At 36.3% G+C, this 18,817-nt stretch overlaps 1 protein-coding gene across 12 annotated transcripts in view; it reads left to right on the top strand.

The window, feature by feature from the left end:
- The window catches only part of SUPT3H (SPT3 homolog, SAGA and STAGA complex component), a 448,516-nt gene that overhangs the window by 291,809 nt on the left and 137,890 nt on the right, over positions 1-18,817 (top strand). The window lies entirely within an intron of this gene.

Below are 18,817 nucleotides of genomic sequence, written 5' to 3'. Positions count from 1 at the left end.
GAAATCATTTTCTTTGGATTCAGGCAAACCATCCATCCATCCTTTCACTCTTTAATTCATTCAGCATTTATTAGAGCTTCTTTTGTAAATCAGTCACTATTTCTAGGTCCTGAGGTTATGACTATAAAAAAACAAAATATGGTTTCTGCCCTCACAATCCTTTAGTAGTAACTGGCAAATCAAAAGGTAACTAAGTACTCTGGTGAGGGGAATACAAGCCCAATAAATGGTTGCCATTTTTATTATTATTACTCTATTTGATCTTGAATTTTGAACCCTCTAGGTGGGTTATTGGTTGTGTGATGGAGCCGTGTATAGTCTATTTCACTTGATATTTTATTTGAAATTTTGTTTATCCTGAAGTAAAGCACATTACATCTTCAAGAGATTTTTGATCATTAACTTCAGACAGGTCCATAGAATTAACTTCAGTGTGGTTTGCTGAAGAGCGCACAGAACAGAAAAATGAGAAGTAGGCTCCATTTTAAAACCTGAAATAGTGTAATATGTCAGGATTAGTTTCTGAAAGAGATTCAAGAGAACACATCAGTATGTCTTTTATTCTTTTGAAAGTAACTTCTGTTCAGATAATTTAAAAATACTCTATGAAATCATTCTTCAGGGAATATTAATAGAAATACCACCCAAAACCTTTGGTAATTCTAGCTACACAGAGCAGAATTAATGTAATTTAGTATATGTTTTTCTGGCCTAGAAACTGCAGAACAGGGAGTATTACGTGACTTTAGGAGAACCCAAAGTTTGGTGTAATGTGGAGCTCTGAAACTGATTTCCAACTCTATCAAACTACTTTTTATCCACACATTCTGATTACGTAATGGTAGAGATCTGTATATTCATTGCCATAAAACATCTGAAGAAGACATTTTTCAGTTAATGACATGAAAAGTAAGTTACAGATCTTATAAAAATAGAACACTCCCTAACTCTTACCCAGGTACTTATCGTTCTATAGCTTAACACATCAGATTTGACAGATGGTTCTCAAGGGATTCTTTTAGGCTTTTCTTAACCATGTGAACTCTGGGCTCTTAACCATGTGAACTGAGGGTAGAGTCAGACTTCTGCTTTGCTCAGAGTGCCCCACATACCAGGTGTGAAGCTAGAAGTGCTTGGGTGGTGGTGGTAGTAGTTTAATCAGTCTCTTGGGTTATGCTTTGCTATAGAAAAATTTTAGAACAAGATCAGTCAAATAACTACCATCTTTATGATAAAATATTTAGCATCACTTCCATTTTTGTCTTCCACCCTCAGACCCATTTCGAATTTTTTACTATTTAGTGTGGGTGAAATTTAAAAGATTCTTCTCCCTGCCCTTTCCCTAGTCTATTGAGGAGTAAAATACATTGTAACAGCATTGAAGCAGTACTCATAGTAGTCATATTTCCTTTAATCCAAATCAGGGCTTATGATCCGATGTCCACAAGTATCTTTTGTTATGGAGACAGCATATTTTAAATCAGGCCTTGGATATAGGAACAGTGATTGCCATTCACTTCCACCTTCCCCACCGAGGAGTTTCAGCTTCAGTAAAGTAGAGAATCCTTTCCAGGGTGAAGATATGCACCAGTACTGCACACTGATCATCCGTGTCTCCCAGCGCTGATGTGCCAGCGTGGGCCTTACTGCGCTGCACTGTTCAGTCTTGCTAAGTGGATATTCGACTAGCACCTCTGAATATACTGTCCAGTTAAGTTTTTAATAGAATCAATCAATATTTTCTTTCTCAAATAATTTCAGTTTGTCCTTTTGAAAATGAAACCCTTCTCTTTTAAAAGATACATTTCAAGGGGTTTTCGCAGAGATCACTCCACCAGCTTGTTTATAAAACACCTTGGCGGGGAAGAGTTTTAAAATATCATCGAATTTCAGAACGCCACAGGATTTACCACTAATTTACATTTAATGTTTGTAGTTCTCGAGTTGTGGCTGTTGTAATAACCAAAATGTTTTTTCCCTGAATATTTTGTAGATTATGTTTCCCGATTCTTTCTCCTTCACCCACATTCCCCACAGTAGGCGGGCAGATTGTTGTTACACAGTCTGGCCTTTTTTTATCTTATTGGTTTAATCGCAACAAGTTAGTCCTTCTAAATATGAAAATAAATTTATTCTGTGGAAAGAGTTTTGTCTTTTTAACGCTATCACTTCTTCTGTGGCATTAACAGATCATTAGTTGTTTGGTATAGATAATTACCCTCTATCCCTTCATTTATTTGCTGCCTTAACATCAGCTCTTATTGTTCACCACTGTATGGGAAATCATGCAAATCAGGCTGCTTAATGCAATTAGACTTACTCTTAGCTCATTGTATTCCTCATTTAGAATTCTGGAGTAAGCTGTAAATATTTAGTGATCCGTGTAATCTGTTGCATGTGGATGTCTGTTGGGAAATCTCCTTTTCACAAGCATTGGTCCGAAGGACAGATCAGGTGCTGCCAGGTTTCTGCTTTTCATGACTCCATTTTCTACAGTAGAAACTTAAGTCCTTAACACATTATTCATGCATCTTTCATGATCTGGCCCCAACAGACTTTTTCATCTTCATCTCCCACCATTCCTGCTGCCCCCGCTTTTCCCATATTACCTCCCAAAAGGCACATGTACACACACATACACACACACACACAACCACCACCAGCACACACGATTTAAGGAACCCCCTCGGACTTATAGTTCCCTAAATAGGCATTCAGCTTTTCTTCCCTTCCCCTGAGCTTTCTCTATCTGGCAGCATCTCAGTTCTGATATTTTAGTATGTGATAGATTGTAACTAGTAGTTTTTTTCTTAGTTTGACTTACTAAATAAGGTCCTTGAAAGCATGGACTTATTTTATTTACTTTCATATCTTCTGTACCCAGCACAGTGCCTTGAACATTACAAACTTCCATTAAATATTTGTCCAAATATGGTGAATAAAATAGGTGATATATGCAAGTATTATTAATCTATCCTTTGGATGATCTGAATTTCTTTTCTCTTTTGCTTAAAGAATGCAGTTTCTGGGTGTATAAAGTTAGTCTTTTCTTCTGATTCACGTAGGATTACAAAGAAAGCTATAGATCTTTATGAAATTTTTGTGTCAGGAGCTCTTCAACACATCTTTTACAGGTGCTTTCCAGTTGCTAATAGTTTTCATTGCTTGAATAACTTCCTGCTCAAATTAGAGTAGTGGCTTTTCCACAGTTCTAGCTGTAGAAGTTCTCCTAACCACGCTGCTTCAGTATTGACCTGCAGTGTTCCGGATCTGTCTACAGGCTGATACTGAGCATCAGTTCTAATTTCAATTAGCAGACTTTTTTTTCAAATGGATCAATACCATATGTGACTATTGGTTCATTCTCTCCAGTTACCAATTCAGAACATTTGGCAGTAAATGGTATACACTTTTCCTTGTGTATTTGCTATTATAAGATCTTATGATTTAGCATCTTCAAATAATAACATATGCTTATTCACTTCTCTGATCCATTAAATATCTCCTCTGGACAATTCTTTTAGTTACTGGTTGATTTCTACTTAGAAAATATCAATAGTTTGAATTTGCATATGGCTTAGGTTACTGTTGAATTTTTTGTGGCATGGAAATTTTGCATTTCCATTCATTCTACTTCATACAATAGGAAACTTGTTTCACTCAGTCCTTCTAACACTAAGGAACAATTGACCAACAAATCACCAGATTCACAAAAGTTACTTTTGCATTTATCTGCCTCATCTACTATATTGATAAGACTGTGGGCTTGAATTTAATATTTAATTCAAATTAATATTACATTCATCATTCATTTTTACCATCACGACTTTGGCTATTATATTCAGTTACAAAGGGAAGTGTTTTGCCATACTCCCACAGTTAATAACATAGCCATGTAATGAACTTTTTAAAGTGTGGTATTTAATTTTAAAGTGACCAAATAATAACAATTTGGGCATTTTATCCTACTCTTTAAAAATATTTATTAAATCTTATTTTAAACGCCCTTTTTAAATTTTTTATTCTTTTGGTTTCCATTCTTTTGAAAATTTTAATATATCTTAGACACTCATCATTGTACAAATCAATCAACAGATTATGTTAATTCTATTAAAATTTTGTAAAAAATCTCAACCAGAATAGGTCTTTATCATTCCTCATGTTGAGTATGGTTAACTGCTGCATCTCTCAGATGAGTCTAATATCATTTGCTTAGATCAGTGGTTCCCAGTCACATGGGGAGTTGTTGTTTTTTTTTAATTGGAGTATAGTTGATTTACAATGTTGTGTTAGTTTCAGGTGTACAGCAAAGTAGATCTGTTATACATGTACATATATCCACTCTTTTGGGATTGACATATACACACTACTGTATATAAAATAACTAATAAGGACCTACTGTATAGCACAGGGAACTCTTCGCAATACTTTGTAATGGCCTATATGGGAAAAGAATTCAAATTTTAAAAGTCCTTTCAAAAGTCTTTGAAGAAAAGACATCTATTTCTTGTAGTAATTCTGCACCTTAAATAGAAGACAGCCATTAATAGTGGGTTTATTGACCTGCTCTCAAATATGGAGAAGCTGTAAGTACAGAAGTGGCCACCTTTGGGAAGACACACTGTGGAAAAATCCAAAATCACTGAGGTAATTGTTTTAATTTTGAAAAAATATCTTATTATATAAAAGCTCTATCAGAGCTTTTAAGTAATTTAAAATTAGACTTTATTTACCAAAATTCAGTATGTACACAAATATCTCAGAATACTTCTGTATTCCTTTGTTATATCTGTAGAAATTATCCAAGTGAGGGAGAGACTGAAAGAGGACTAAGAAGAGAGGGAGGGAGGGAGGGAGGGAGAGGGAGATGGAGACAGAGAGAGAGAAAGAGAGAGTGAGAGAGAGAGAAGGAAAGAGGAAGAAAGAAAGAATTGAAGCCTTTTTCCCTAGATGGTAGCTCTGTGTAAAGTTCTATTATCCATCTGGGTTTAGCAGGGAAGATATCTGAATCTTGGAAGACTTGTTCCTTGTAGCCCTACAATAAGTTCATTAAAATCAATAAAATAAAATAGCCTAATGTAAGACAGTTATCACTCTTAGTTTAAAAAAAAACAAAAAGTCTTCAAGTGAAATTTTTGGGAATTTCCCCCATCCTCTTAAACAGTTCTTTTGGGGGGGGCGGCTGGGAATGCGGGTTCTTAGTTCTCCCACCAGGGATTGAACCCGTGCCCCCTGCATTGACAGCACAGAGTCTTAACCATTGGACTGCCAGGGAGGTCCCTTAAGCAGTTCTTATTGATGATCCATCATATGTTTTTTGTTTGTTTGTTTGTTTTTTATTTATTTTTGGCTGCATTGGGTCTTCGTTGCTGCATGCTGGCTTTCGCTAGTTGCGGCGAGTGGGGGCTACTCTTCATTGCGGTGTGCAGGCTTCTCATTGCGGTGGCTTCTTTTTCTGCGGAGCCACGGGCTCTAGGGCACGCAGGCTTCAGTAAGTTGTGGCGCGCGGGCTCCAGAGCACAGGCTCAGTAGTTGTGACTCATGGGCTTAGTTGCTCTACGGCATGTGAGATCTTCCTGGACCAGGTCTCAAACCCGTGTCCCCTGCATTGGCAGGCGGATTCTTAACCACTGCGCCACCAGGGAAGCCCCATCATATAGTTTTGAAGTAGAAAATGTAGTACATCATTTGTATAATTAAATATTGCTTAAACTTTTCCTGTGACTCATAGAAACTCATCATTTAATTTATTGTAACCAAAGAGTGATGAGGTATCTTGATGGCCTGGATATTATTTCTTTGGGCTATCGGTCATCTCAAACTCATCAACTCTTCTAAAAAATTCCTCTACTAGTACCCCTTGGTATTATTTTAAATCCTTCCATCCACTTGTGTGGGACTTGGGTACTTTCATATTTAATGACTGTAGGCCAGCTGGTTATATTCAGGAGTTATTCAAAGAATTGTAGATTCTCTGAGGCAAGAAAATTTATAACTCATTTTAATACACTTTAATAATCTTGAACCTCATCTCTCAATCTACCCTCTTCCTTCCCAGAAACCAAACCAAAGTTGGGGGGGGTGTGCAGAAATCACATGTTATTTAACCTAGAAAATGTTTTTGTTTAAATTGTACCTAGGATTATTTCATGTTCACTTGGGTGTGGAGAAATAGACTATACTAGTGGGAGCATAAGTTGATACATAGCTTTCTGGAGAAAAGTGTAGCAATCTCTATCAAACGCATTAATTAAAAAAACCCTATATGCCTTTGATCCAGAAATTGCCTTTCTAAGTACTATACTAAGGATATAATTGAACAGAGACTTTTTTGAAAAATCAAATGTATTCATTGTTTATTTATAGAAAAATTTGTTTAACAGTGGAAATATTAAAGTTGTAAAGTTTCTTCTTAGCATAGCTTTTGCTATAGCCCATAGATTTTAACAATATATAATACTTATATGATTTAAATACTGTTTTGTAAATATCCTCTAGAATTGCCCTTTAGCCTAATTTATGTAGGAGAATATTTGACATATATGGGTATATATTTTCCAGGCTGGATGTTTTGTCTGTTTCAGCCTCTATTGGGTGTTTTAGTTGCTTTATTGCATAGTAGTCAGATTGTTAGCTATATTCTTTTTAGTGTTAGGAATTCATTAGAACTTACTAGGTATCCTATCCTAATATGTTGCGACTTTTTGTAAATGACTTATGGACAGGCTAGGGAGATGTTTATGTATCTATTAGATCATTATTATTAATGGTATTCCCTTGCTTTTCATCTTCTTTCTTAAAAGTAAGCCTTTTATTGCTGTGATGTATTTGTAAATATCACCTTTAATGTCCCACCATTTTTCTTGTATATAGTCCAGTTCTCCTACATTAGGAGGGAGAAGTTCAAGAGTTTTTCTTCATTGTTGATAGACTCTTCATCAGTAGAAACTGGTTCTCTTGGTCCAGTGAATACCAGGCTTGCTATATCTTCGCCTATCTTTACTGTTAGTCTTTCTGAACCAATTAGTTTGGATGTAACTGTCGTTAATAGTATATTAAGATTATTTCCTTTAATTTCTTTCAATTGATGACATTACCCTATTTACCTTTATTTACATAGCACATATGTTGTTTTTTCTTTTTACTATTTTTTTAATTTAATTTTTATTTTATATTGCAATATAGTTGATTTAAAACGTTGTATTAGTTTCAGCAAAGTGATTCAGTTATACATATATCCATTCTTTTTCAGATTCTTTTTTTTTTACTTCTTTTTCTTTTCCCTATAATTTTTTTTCACACACACACTGTATTTTATTTTTACAAGAGATAAATAAACTGACACCAAGCATTGTAAATGGATGACCACAACAAAAGCAACAATGATTGAAATTACCAAACACGAAACACACTCATACTATGTCATAATATTGACATTCAGTCCAGTAATCCTCCACTGTAACAGCTCCTTTACTTTGCAGTGAAAATTGATTTGTATATTTTTTGCCTCTGAGTCCTTGTGGAATTTTTTTTTATTATTCAAACAAAGTCACAAAAATTATAATCATTCTCATCAGTTCACTCAGTCCCATGTAATTAATTTTTTTTATCTTGAACTTTTGTTAGCACTTTTATGAATTCATCAGTTTTCCATTAGAGTTCTGAAAATGCTTATTACTTCAGTTCAGCAGGATAGTCAGTTACCAGAAACCTGTACTTGTCAGTCTTTTCCGTGAATTCCTTGAAGATGAAACCCTTTTATAAGAACATTTTTGCAAAAGCATCAGAGTACACCCAGAACTGTCTGTAAATGACAAAAGACTTAAAAATGACCATGATTAAAGATTTGATGAAAGTTCATTATAATGCAGTTGACAAGGAAATTTAGTTATTTCTGAGATATACATTTTAAAGTAATAACTAGAATTATGACTTATAACATTATACCAGAACATATAAGATTTTTAGAAATTTCATGTAATGTCTGAAACATTTATATTAACATATTTCCATACAAATAACCCAAAGAAAGTTCAGTATTAGTTGTTTTTTGTTTGTTTGTTTGTATTGCAGGTTCTTATCAGTCATCAATTTTATACACATCAGTGTATGCATGTCAATCCCAATTGCCCAATTCAGCACACCACCATCCCCACCCCACCGCGATTTTCCCCCCTTGGTGTCCATACGTTTGTTCTCTACATCTGTGTCTCATCTTCTGCCCTGCAAACTGGTTCATCTGTACCATTTCTCTAGGTTCCACATACATGCGTTAATATACGATATTTGTTTTTCTCTTTCTGACTTACTTCACTCTGTATGACAGTCTCTAGATCCATCCACGTCTCAACAAATGACTCAATTTTGTTCCTTTTTAGGGCTGAATAATATTCCATTGTATATATGTACCACAACTTCTTTGTCCGTTCGTCTGTCGATGGGCATTTAGGTTGCTTCCATGTCCTGGCTATTGTAAATAGTGCTGCAATGAACATTGGGGTGCATGTGTCTTTTTGAATTATGGTTTACTCTGGGTATATGCCCAGTAGTGGGATTGCTGGATCATATGGTAATTCTATTTTTAGTTTGTTTTTATCTTACTGTATTCCTCTGCTTTTTTTGCTTCCTTGCCCGTTTCCTTTCATTTTTTTTAAACTGTAGTTTCAGAATTAACTTGTAGTTAAATCTTTCAATGGTTATTTTTAAATTCTGAGGAATCATAAATCTATATGTCTTAGTTTATGAACCTTAAAAATGAATTCGGGTTTTGTTTTGTTTGGTTTGGTTTGGCCATACTGCACTGCATGTGGGTTCTTAGTTCCCTGACCAGGGATTAAACCCATGCCCCCTGCAGTGGGAGTGCAGCGTCTTAGCCACTGGACCGCCAGGGAAGTCCCTATTTTATTTTTTTATGCCAGCTACTGTACTAGATCGTGGAGACATAAAGTAGTGTTCACAATACAGTTGTTTTCTTGACAGAACTTGTAATATACCAGAGAAGTAGACATAGTAGTAATAACAACAGAGTCCTATGCGGTACCTGCCACACAGTGCCAGACACTGTTCTAAATCCTAACACAGACATCAGCTCACGTCACAGTCTACTCATGAGGTCGATTCTGTTATTATTCCCCTTTTGCAGTGAGGACCCTAAAGCACTTGCCGAAGATCACAGTTACAAAGCAAAAGTGCTGGGAAGGAAAATTCATGGGTACCAGCACTATCTGGAAAAGGAAAATAGCAGGAAAGTGTCCTATTTCTTCCAACCTGGAAAAATGTATCTGGAAGACATTGAGTTATATTGTATATGATTACTAGCCTCCCTAGCTTCAAGGCAAAGAAAGTTATTTGTTTTACTTTTGCTTTTCTTTGGCCATTTCAGGTAATGTCTGAACAGAATCACACATTTTAAAGATAACAGATTTTTTCATATTTGTTTTAAAAATGTGAAACCTCATTATCTTAAATCCACAATTTTCAAAGCCATAGTTGATAAGAGATTACTGTTTCTTCTTTCAAAATTTTTAAAAACACATGCAGGGCCAAGGACACTCAGTCATTTACATACTGACGTGAATCAGATTGCTTACCTCTTAATCATTAGCTGAAAGGGTCTTTCTTTAAAGACATTTAAAGATCAGCAAAGAGAATAGGTAAAGTAGTTTTGAACTTTAGAGAAATTTAAAGAGTAGAAAACATTAAGCAATGTGCTATATTGTATGTTTGCAGGAAAGAGAAAATTCAAGAGAGATATGCTAGGAAGTTGAGATTTCAGAAATAAAGTGAGAAGACGTCAAACGCCAACTTTGTGTTTTTATAATTTTGCATAATACTGGACATGGACAAAATTCTCAATTAATTATGCCTCTTCTGATCCTTAACATAAACTGGATATAGTCCAGATGCATGTGGGTGTTAAAGAGGTTTTTGTAAGATTACTTGGGAATCTACCCACCATTTAAGACAATATTTCTATGAGAAGATACAGTCCGAATTTAGAACAAACTTTCAGGATATAAGTTGGAGGATTTTGTATTTTAGTTTTCAAAGTGAATTTTTACATGTTCCACGTTTTCAGTGCAACAGGATGCTTATCATCTCTAGAAACTGTTTTATCTGGCTTGTTTTCTCTGGAAACAGAAAACTACTGGTATTAGAGACCAGTAAAAAAAATTGGCACCTCCACCTGACATTTTGTAAGGTTATTTAGGATGATCATATTTCCTACTGAGTGAAGGACTTCATGATTGCATTTAGGACTTTATATAATTTATGTCCAAGCTATTGGCAATGTCCTGATGGTGAATTAAAGAGGTATATTAATTCAGTGTGCTATTAAATTTAAAAAGTGTTGGTTACATATAGGAAAGAGGTCAGTTTTTTTCAGGGTAGTGATGCAAAGTTGTCATGGGAGTTACACTTCAATAAGAGTTACCACTGTTCTTTCTGTGATTGGTGTACAGACTGTACAAACATCATGGATTCATTTAGAGGCTAGGGATGACAAGCTAAATTTGTTCATTCATTCACTTATAACCCATTTGATATGTTGTTTAGAAAAATATTTAGCTCTGCACATAGACAAATTTATTGTGTAAGGATCTGTATCTTCTAAGCAACCCAAAAATGGAAATAGAGATGAGCCTCAGGAACTGCAACTCAGACACCAATGAAATCAATGTTTTGTTCACTGTTTCTGATGTCTTGCTTCTCCCTATCTGCATAGGCTTAATTTTTCTCTTGCTGTCAACTTACTGCTTGTATAATATTCCACCAGCAGATGCTCCCAACTTAGCTTCCTCACCTAGAGAGAGGCAGACCCAGCTCTCTGGGATAACAATCTCAGACCTCAGCAAATGACATCTGATTGACCCGGTTTGTGTTGGGTGTCCAGGCTGGGGCCTGGCAGCGTGCGTGGAAGCCAGGGCCATGCTGTAACCTCTCTGCTGTGGAGGTTTGTAGGACAGCCTTGTAGTGATGGAGGCAGCAACACTTGGCAGCCAGTACGTTAGGTGCTTACTGCACCCAGCCTTCCCTCCATTCATCCGCTCATCATTTACAGCGTGCCCACACATATGGTAGAGTTGACCTTGAGACTATGAGTATTTCACTTCAAAAATGATTATCTTAATCTAAATCTAATTTCATTTTAAAAGCTACAGGGGATACTATCCAGTTATCTTAGACTTAAAATGGCTAATGAAAGAGTAAATATAAAAATCCCGCTGAAGTTCACAGAATGACAAAAAAAGTAAAATATTCTTCAGTCAAGCCTTTTCTCATAAAAAATATCCTCACTTAAAACTGTAAAACATTTCAACAAAAACATTTCTTCAAATATGTTATTTTAAATACTATATTACTTAAGCAAATATTTAAATACTATATTAGTTTCTCTGAATACTTGACTTGAATTTAATTCTACCTGTCTGCCAAATATGTTGAAACTCCAAATCCATTTTCATTTGCCAGGTTAAATGTTTATTTTGTTTTCCCACATAATATGTTCTTTAAAGTGTCACAGGCATACCAAATCTGATTTCTTTTTAATAGGGACTTGGTAGGGATTTTTTTCTTTCTTCAGTTAATGGTAAAGGATATGCTTCTCTTAAGGAATATGCAAAGGTATATTCACATTTCCTACCTACAGAAGGTATCTACTCTGTTAGCTGTTGGAAAATAGACATTAACTTTCTTAAAGGAAGTTTAAAACGTGTCCACTACATTTGCCTACATTTTTGAAGCCTCACTGTTATTTCCTTACAATCAAAACACCAAAGACTTTTCTCATATTGTAGAGTGTCTAGTTTTATCTAACAAGTGACTCCGTATAGACTAGTACAATGAAAAAGTATTAGGCTACAGTAATTTATTTGATTACAGGGTTTCCCTTTCCTTCTGCTCATCTATGTTTATGTGATCAAATATCCATTTGAAAATTTTGTTCTTATTTTCAAAGAACATTTGTATACCTTTGAATATTGTAGTCTCTTAGATATACTTCTCTAAAAAGAACTAATAACTTTCAACATATATCTTATTTATTTTAAAAAGGTAGATTTACTATTTAGCCTTCATATGAATTGCATAGTGGCTTGTACTTTTTGCAAAGCTTATTAGTACATCTTAGGTTTCTTATATTGGACCTGACTCACTACAGTAAGAGCATCTTGAGGGGGAGGTATTTGAAACCAGAAGTGGTAGTGATCTCCCTAACCTTTAACTTGCCGGAAAAAGTGTACCTAGAATTCCTTTTCCTTTCTCCATCTATAATGAAAGTACAGATTCTTATGAATGCCACAGTCTCTCTTCAATTATCAGTATTACAAGGCCTCCTGATTTCCTAAATCCAGTGCCCTTCTGTGTGAGAGAAGGGAAGCATAACAAAAGTTGGTGCAGTAGTTAAATAGCTGTCTCATTGCTACAGGTGAAGTGGTTCACACACGTTTTCAGTTTTGAAATATGTAGCCGTTTCCCAGAAGTTAGGAACCTGATGGCTTCTCCCAGTGATATTTCTTCTATATAAGAATCACTGCAAATAGACTGAGGCTGTTTTCCTGTGTGGACTTGAATAGTTTGTCTGATCTCTTCAATCTTAGGAACTATGGCTCTGAAGTATTTCTAAAGATTTCAGGACTTCCCTAAGTACAGGATACACATAGAACCACACAACATCAGCTCTATACAAAGAAGAGAGAGCTCAGTCACAGTAAGATGAAGCAACTTAACCTAGAGATTCCCATTTTGTGTTAGAGGCAAAACAAGACCTAAAGTACAGGTCTTCTGATTCCCAGGTCAGCATTCTCTTCAGTGGTCACTTTAGTATTTTTCTGATGGAATAGAATGAATCTCAGTATTATATAAGAATATATATCAGAGCTTTAGATTATGATTAAAACTCAGTAGTTACTATTAAGAACTGTTGATTTAGAATATATAGAGATTGAATTGGAATTGTATTAACCCTATAATGTACCCTATCCATTCCTCTTCAAATATATCTTGAATGCCATCTTATTTGCTTTCTGTTTGTATCTTTTATCATCAAAATAAAACTGCATAAAAGGAGAACTTCTTGAGAAGTATACAGTGTTTGCCCTTCTTTTCTTTTTTGGCAATTTTAAGTTTTTCATTAAGAAACGAAGCAGTATTTTTCAGTCATTATGGCCTGCATCTTCATTAAAATCCATTCTGCATTTATTTATATCCATCTCTCAAGATATCCTTTATTACTTTCAAGTTCTGTTGTTCTCAGGATCACTTCAGCCCTCACCACTCCCAGTCTGCTTCAGTCATCCTGTCTCTCATTGATGAAGTTTGAGATGGGTGGCTTTTCATTGGCTATATCTAGGATGCCAGTAAAGCATTAAAATAGGACAGGTCAAAAGCAGTGTCCGGGCTTCCCTGGTGGCGCGGTGGTTAAGAGTCCGCCTGCCGATGTAGGCGACACGGGTTCATGCCCCGGTCCGGGAAGATCCCACATGCCGCGTAGCGCCTGGGCCCGTGAGCCATGGCCGCTGAACCTGCACGTCCGGAGCCTGTGCTCCGCAACGGGAGAGGCCACAACAGTGAGAGGCCCGCGTACCACCAAAAAAAAAAAAAAAAAAGCAATGTCCCCATCCTGCCAGCCAACATTTATGTAAGATGCATAGATTAAAAATGGTGGGCTTCCCTGTGGCACAGTGGTTGACAGTCCGCCTGCCGATGCAGGGGACGCGGGTTCGTACCCCGGTCCGGGAAGATCCCACGTGCCAAGGAGCGGCTGGGCCCATGAGCCATGGCCGCTCAGCCTGTGCGTCTGGAGCCTGTGCTCCTCAACGGGAGAGGCCACAACAGTGAGAGGCCTGCATACAGCAAAAAAAAAAAAAAAAAAAAGACATTTAAGTACCCGTTGGAGTGAATTGTTTGTCAAGCCCCTTGTCAAGTCACTCACCTTTGCTGAATTGTTTTATGCTATCCCTAATTGTGAATAGGTAAATGGAAGTAAATCTATTTCTTTTTAAACTAGAGCATCTCAGTCTTTCTGGAGTTAGGATAACATTATTGGTTATTTGTTTGACTTAATGTTGTCCTGTCCTTATCCCCTGAACGCACTCCCTGAAGTTAAAAAATATATAAAATAAGTTGCATTTTTAAAAAATGTTGGTGAGTATTGTGAGAAGAGAGAATCCTCACTCTTAAGCTCATTCACGATCCCTCCGACTACTAAAAATCAGGTCTAGAAATCAATATAATAGATCACATAAATGTGTAATGACTTTTATACTTCCGTCTTACACCAACATGATGGAGACAGCTGCTTGTCACCCAATATCCATCCTCTCCATCTTTCTTTGTAACAAAACTCTGATTTGTGGCTGGATATATTGCCATCCTAAGTATAACGTCCCTCTTCTTACCTTGCAGCTAGGTTTAATCGTACCACTGAGTTGTGGCCAATAAAATATAAGTACAAATATTCGATTGGACTTCTGTCAGTTTTCTTAAAAGGGGAGGGGCACGCCTTTTTTCTTATCTTCTATATTTGACTACTTTATACAGATGTGATACCTGGAGCTTTAGAAGCCATTCTGCATAATGAAAGGAAAGCTGCAGCCTATACAGTTTTTTACATCAAATGTATCTCAGTAAAGCAGGGGAGGGGGTGACGGGGAATGAATGAATGAATGCATAAATACATAAATAAATAAAAGGTGAAAAAAAAGCCACAGCTTAGAAATGACCGAACAGATGCTGGAAGCGGCTGAAGTTCTCACGATGTCAGCAAGCAGTTATGTTAAGCCTGAACTACTTGTCTCCAGAATTCATATATATGAGGAAAAATAAACTTCTGTCTTGATTAAGAAGCTATAATTTGTAATCATACTGTATTCAGCCAAAAATATTTAACTAGTAAAACCTGTGAATGAGACCCCTAGGTTGATAAAATTGAGAATATACTTCTAGAAAGGAATTCGTTTCTTAGGGTAGACCTGGTCTGGGTCTTTTACTGAGGGCATTGATTTTTTCCCCTTTGTTAATTCCAATATAATTGACAAATTAAGTCTATATTTCATATTGAAGGAATATTCTGTCATGTGGCCTGTGATTTTCAAAGAACTGTCATAGCCACAGGACAAGCATTAATATCTTGATGTGTTTCAGCCTAAGTCTCGTATTAATTACAAGAGTTTTGTTTATCAAAACTTACCAACATCAAAAGGTTGAAGAAATCACTCACCATTTATTAATATGTTTCCTGCTTAAATTCCAGAGGAAAATACAGGAAAGGATTTGATTTTAGATATTTTTGTTTGTTATTCAAAATATCCATCCTGCTACTTAAGAAATTAATATACTGGGCTGTAGAAAATAAGTACCATCTGGCCTGTGTGTTTTTCTACCTTCTCTAAAGAACACTATGCAAAGGAGGGTGTGCAACGTAACAAGGCATATGCTTCATTTAACTATACTTATGGGATACCTGATGTGGTAAATAGGAGTACTACTTAAAAATTGTATATAAATTTATAAATAGCAAGGTTCTGTTGTATAGCACCAGGAACTATATTCAGTATCCTATGACAAACCATAATGGAAAAGAATATGTAAAAGAATATATGTGTGTGTGTGTGTGTGTGTGTGTATGTATGTGTGTGTGTATATATATATATATGTTTGAATCATTTTGCTGTACAGAAAGAATTAACACAACATTGTAAATCAACTATACTTCAATAAAATTAAAAAAGAAAAAAGTTGTATATAAATCAAATTGTTGTTTATTTCATCATATTGTTAATGTACAAGGAAAGCACCAATATAAAACAACTCTAGAGGACTGCTTTTGTGCTATGAAGAATGTTAATGTGTTATTTTGTTAAGGTCATCATTAACAAATGTCATCATTCATTTCAATGTTGTCTATGTGTTGTTTTTTTTAAAAATTCACCTCTAACATTTGGGCAATCTGGTTATGAAACCTGTAATATGAAACCCCAGTAATCATCAGCGTTATTGGACTTCTCTAACTGGCTAATTAAATTCTGCTCTCCCCACCTCACTTTCACCCTGATCCTCCCACGTGGAGCCTTCTTGTTGCCTCTTACTCTTTGGAAGAGAATCATCCAAGACAGATGAGAACATGCTTATGTCACTACAGTGCATTCCGCACTTAAAACCTACAAACTGGACTTCCTTGGTGGCGCAGTGGTTAGGAATCCGCCTGCCAATGCAGGGGACACAGATTCGAGGCCTGGTCTGGGAAGATCGCACATGCCACAGAGCAACTAAGCCCGTGCGTCGCAACTACTGAGCCTGCACTCTAGAGCCCATGAGCCACAACTGCTGAGCCCGCGTGCCACGTACCACAACTACTGAAGCCCACGCACCTAGAGCCTGTGCTCTGCAACGAGAGAAGCCACCACAGTGAGCAGCCTGCGCACTGCAATGAAGAGTAGCCCCCGCTCGCCGCAACTAGAGAAAAGCCTGTGTGCAGCAACGAAGACCCAACGCAGCCAAAAATTCAATAAATAAATAAATAAATTTATTAAAACAAAAAAACCCCTACAAACTAACAAAACACACACACACACACACACACACACACACACACACTCTACGTGTTCTCAAAGTATTTAGCCAATGTATTTGTTTCCTTGGCATCATTTTCCTAATCAAGGATGTCAGTCATCACAAAAGAGTACAAAGTCTATTATAGAATGACAGCTTTTTAAAATCTGTTACCAAGCTATTACCAAGCATGGTATTATGATCAGAGCATCAGCTTTGGGGTCCGACAGACCTAAGTACTCAAATCATGGTTCCATCCCTTATCTTGTCTAGGGTATCCTTGTTAGTACCCTAGACAAGTTACTTAACGTTTCTGATTCTCAGATTATTTAACTGGAGGCACATCTCAGAACTGTTGGGAAGGATTTGTGAAAACGTATGTAATGTACCTAGTTCAGTGCCCGGCACATGTGAGCTTAAGAAACAGTATCTGTCTTCGACAAAACCTTCTTTATAAAAATGTATAATACAGCTACATTCCCGTGGATATACATACAAATGGAATATAGTTTAGGTACCCTCTTCCTTTCATAGTGACTACAATCAGAACCGGTCAAAGAATTTACAACATATATGAAAAATCAAGTTATTGGGATATCTTTCTAACTTTGACTGCTATCTCTCAGTAAAATGACTCAGAAGATGTACAGTGTATCTTCAGAAGGCACTATGTAAGATAATTCCATAACATTTGTCCACTAATATCTTGTTAAATATCTTATGTTAGAATGCATTTCTAAATCTTATCAAAGCCACACATAGCTCAAATTTTAGGGTTTTCGGAGCCACTAAAGTGGATTTCGGGTAGAATTTTTTAGATTATTGCACATCTTACAGGTGTCTAGAGTTATAACATGTAGTAGCAATCTCCAGTTGAATTCTTTGGATAATTTTACTTGGGCAAAATTTACTTGGATAATTCTATCTATATTCAGGCAGAAAATTTTAGATCTGAGGAAGGAATTTTGTTCTAGAAGTCAAGATGTAGTGGAAAGAGCACTGGCTTTGAAGAAACAGTCTTAATTCTTTCTAGCAATGTGCCTTACCTTAAGGAAAAGCCACAGAAACTCATCCAAGAACGGAACGCACCTGGCCCTGCTTGGCTTTTGAGATCAGAAGGGACAAGAAGTCTTTGGGCTGGTGAGGCTGGGGGAAGAGTACACAGGAACTCTCTGTACTGTTTTTGTAAATTTTCTGTAAATTTGAATTATTTCAAAATTAGAAGTTGTTTTTTAAAAGCCACAGAGGGTCAGTGACATCAGCGTCTTCATCTGTACAATGGTGATAATAGTAATAGCTGAGCTTCCCACCTCACACAGTTGAAAGAATCAGCAAGTAAAGCAATACCTAAAACTCAACAATGCTGCTCTTCTGTGCTGAGTCTTCCTCACTTGAGGTCACCCGTTGTACCACCTCTGATCTTCCATTTTTCTTGCTGCCCAAGTGGTCTTTGTTTCTTTAAAACTTTTGTAGTTACTTCATGTAAGGTGAAGCACTGCCTAACATCACCAGTTACTGAAACAATTCTCCTTTCTTCCTCTCTTTGTAATCCATTCCACACCCTCTGTGGCATGCCTTCTTTAAGCCTTCTTACTGAAAAACCCAGCCTAATGGTCACTGACATTTAATCAAATAACAGTTATGATACATTTACTCATGAGTAAAGGCTGATTTAAATTTGGGCACCGACATCTGAGGATGGGAATTTCATCATCAAATATCTTAATAGAAACCATTTTGTTAAATAACCATAATTATAGGTTTTACATTTATGATTCTAGGGGATTTTGCTGTTCTGCATTCTTTGAAGCCCAAGAGGCTGTCATAGCATTCAGGCTGCTTGAAATACTGAATCTAAGTACATCCAGGGCTTCTTCAGGAGATAAGGCCCTACAGGATTTCATCTTTCCAAGGTTTTGAACCCATAATTATCTTAAAGATGATTTCTGGTTTTGTTTTTTTTTTTTTAATTAGGTACATTTTTTTAAGGTAAGAAGTGAAAATAGACATTAATTTTTTTAGTGTGTAGACATTTCTGCTTTTTCCTGTTAATAATTTAGGAATTTTCGTTTATTGCATTTGAAACAAAAGCAATTTGGATAGCTATGATTTCTCTTGTATTCTCATTATAGTCATATTTGGTCAAGTCTGTTTCTGGGTTTTTTTCAGTGATCACATCTTGGCATAGTCAGGAAATCCTTTTCTTTTTGTTTGGGGTTAGCTCATGCTTGCAGCTACATCAGTCTCTGTGGCAGGTTTCTGTTGA

The sequence above is a fragment of the Globicephala melas genome, chromosome 11 (assembly GCF_963455315.2).
Source record: "Globicephala melas chromosome 11, mGloMel1.2, whole genome shotgun sequence".
NCBI classification, from domain to species: Eukaryota; Metazoa; Chordata; class Mammalia; order Artiodactyla; family Delphinidae; genus Globicephala; species Globicephala melas.
Note: the sequence above shows the minus strand (reverse complement) of the source record. Positions and strands in the feature narration are given on the sequence as shown.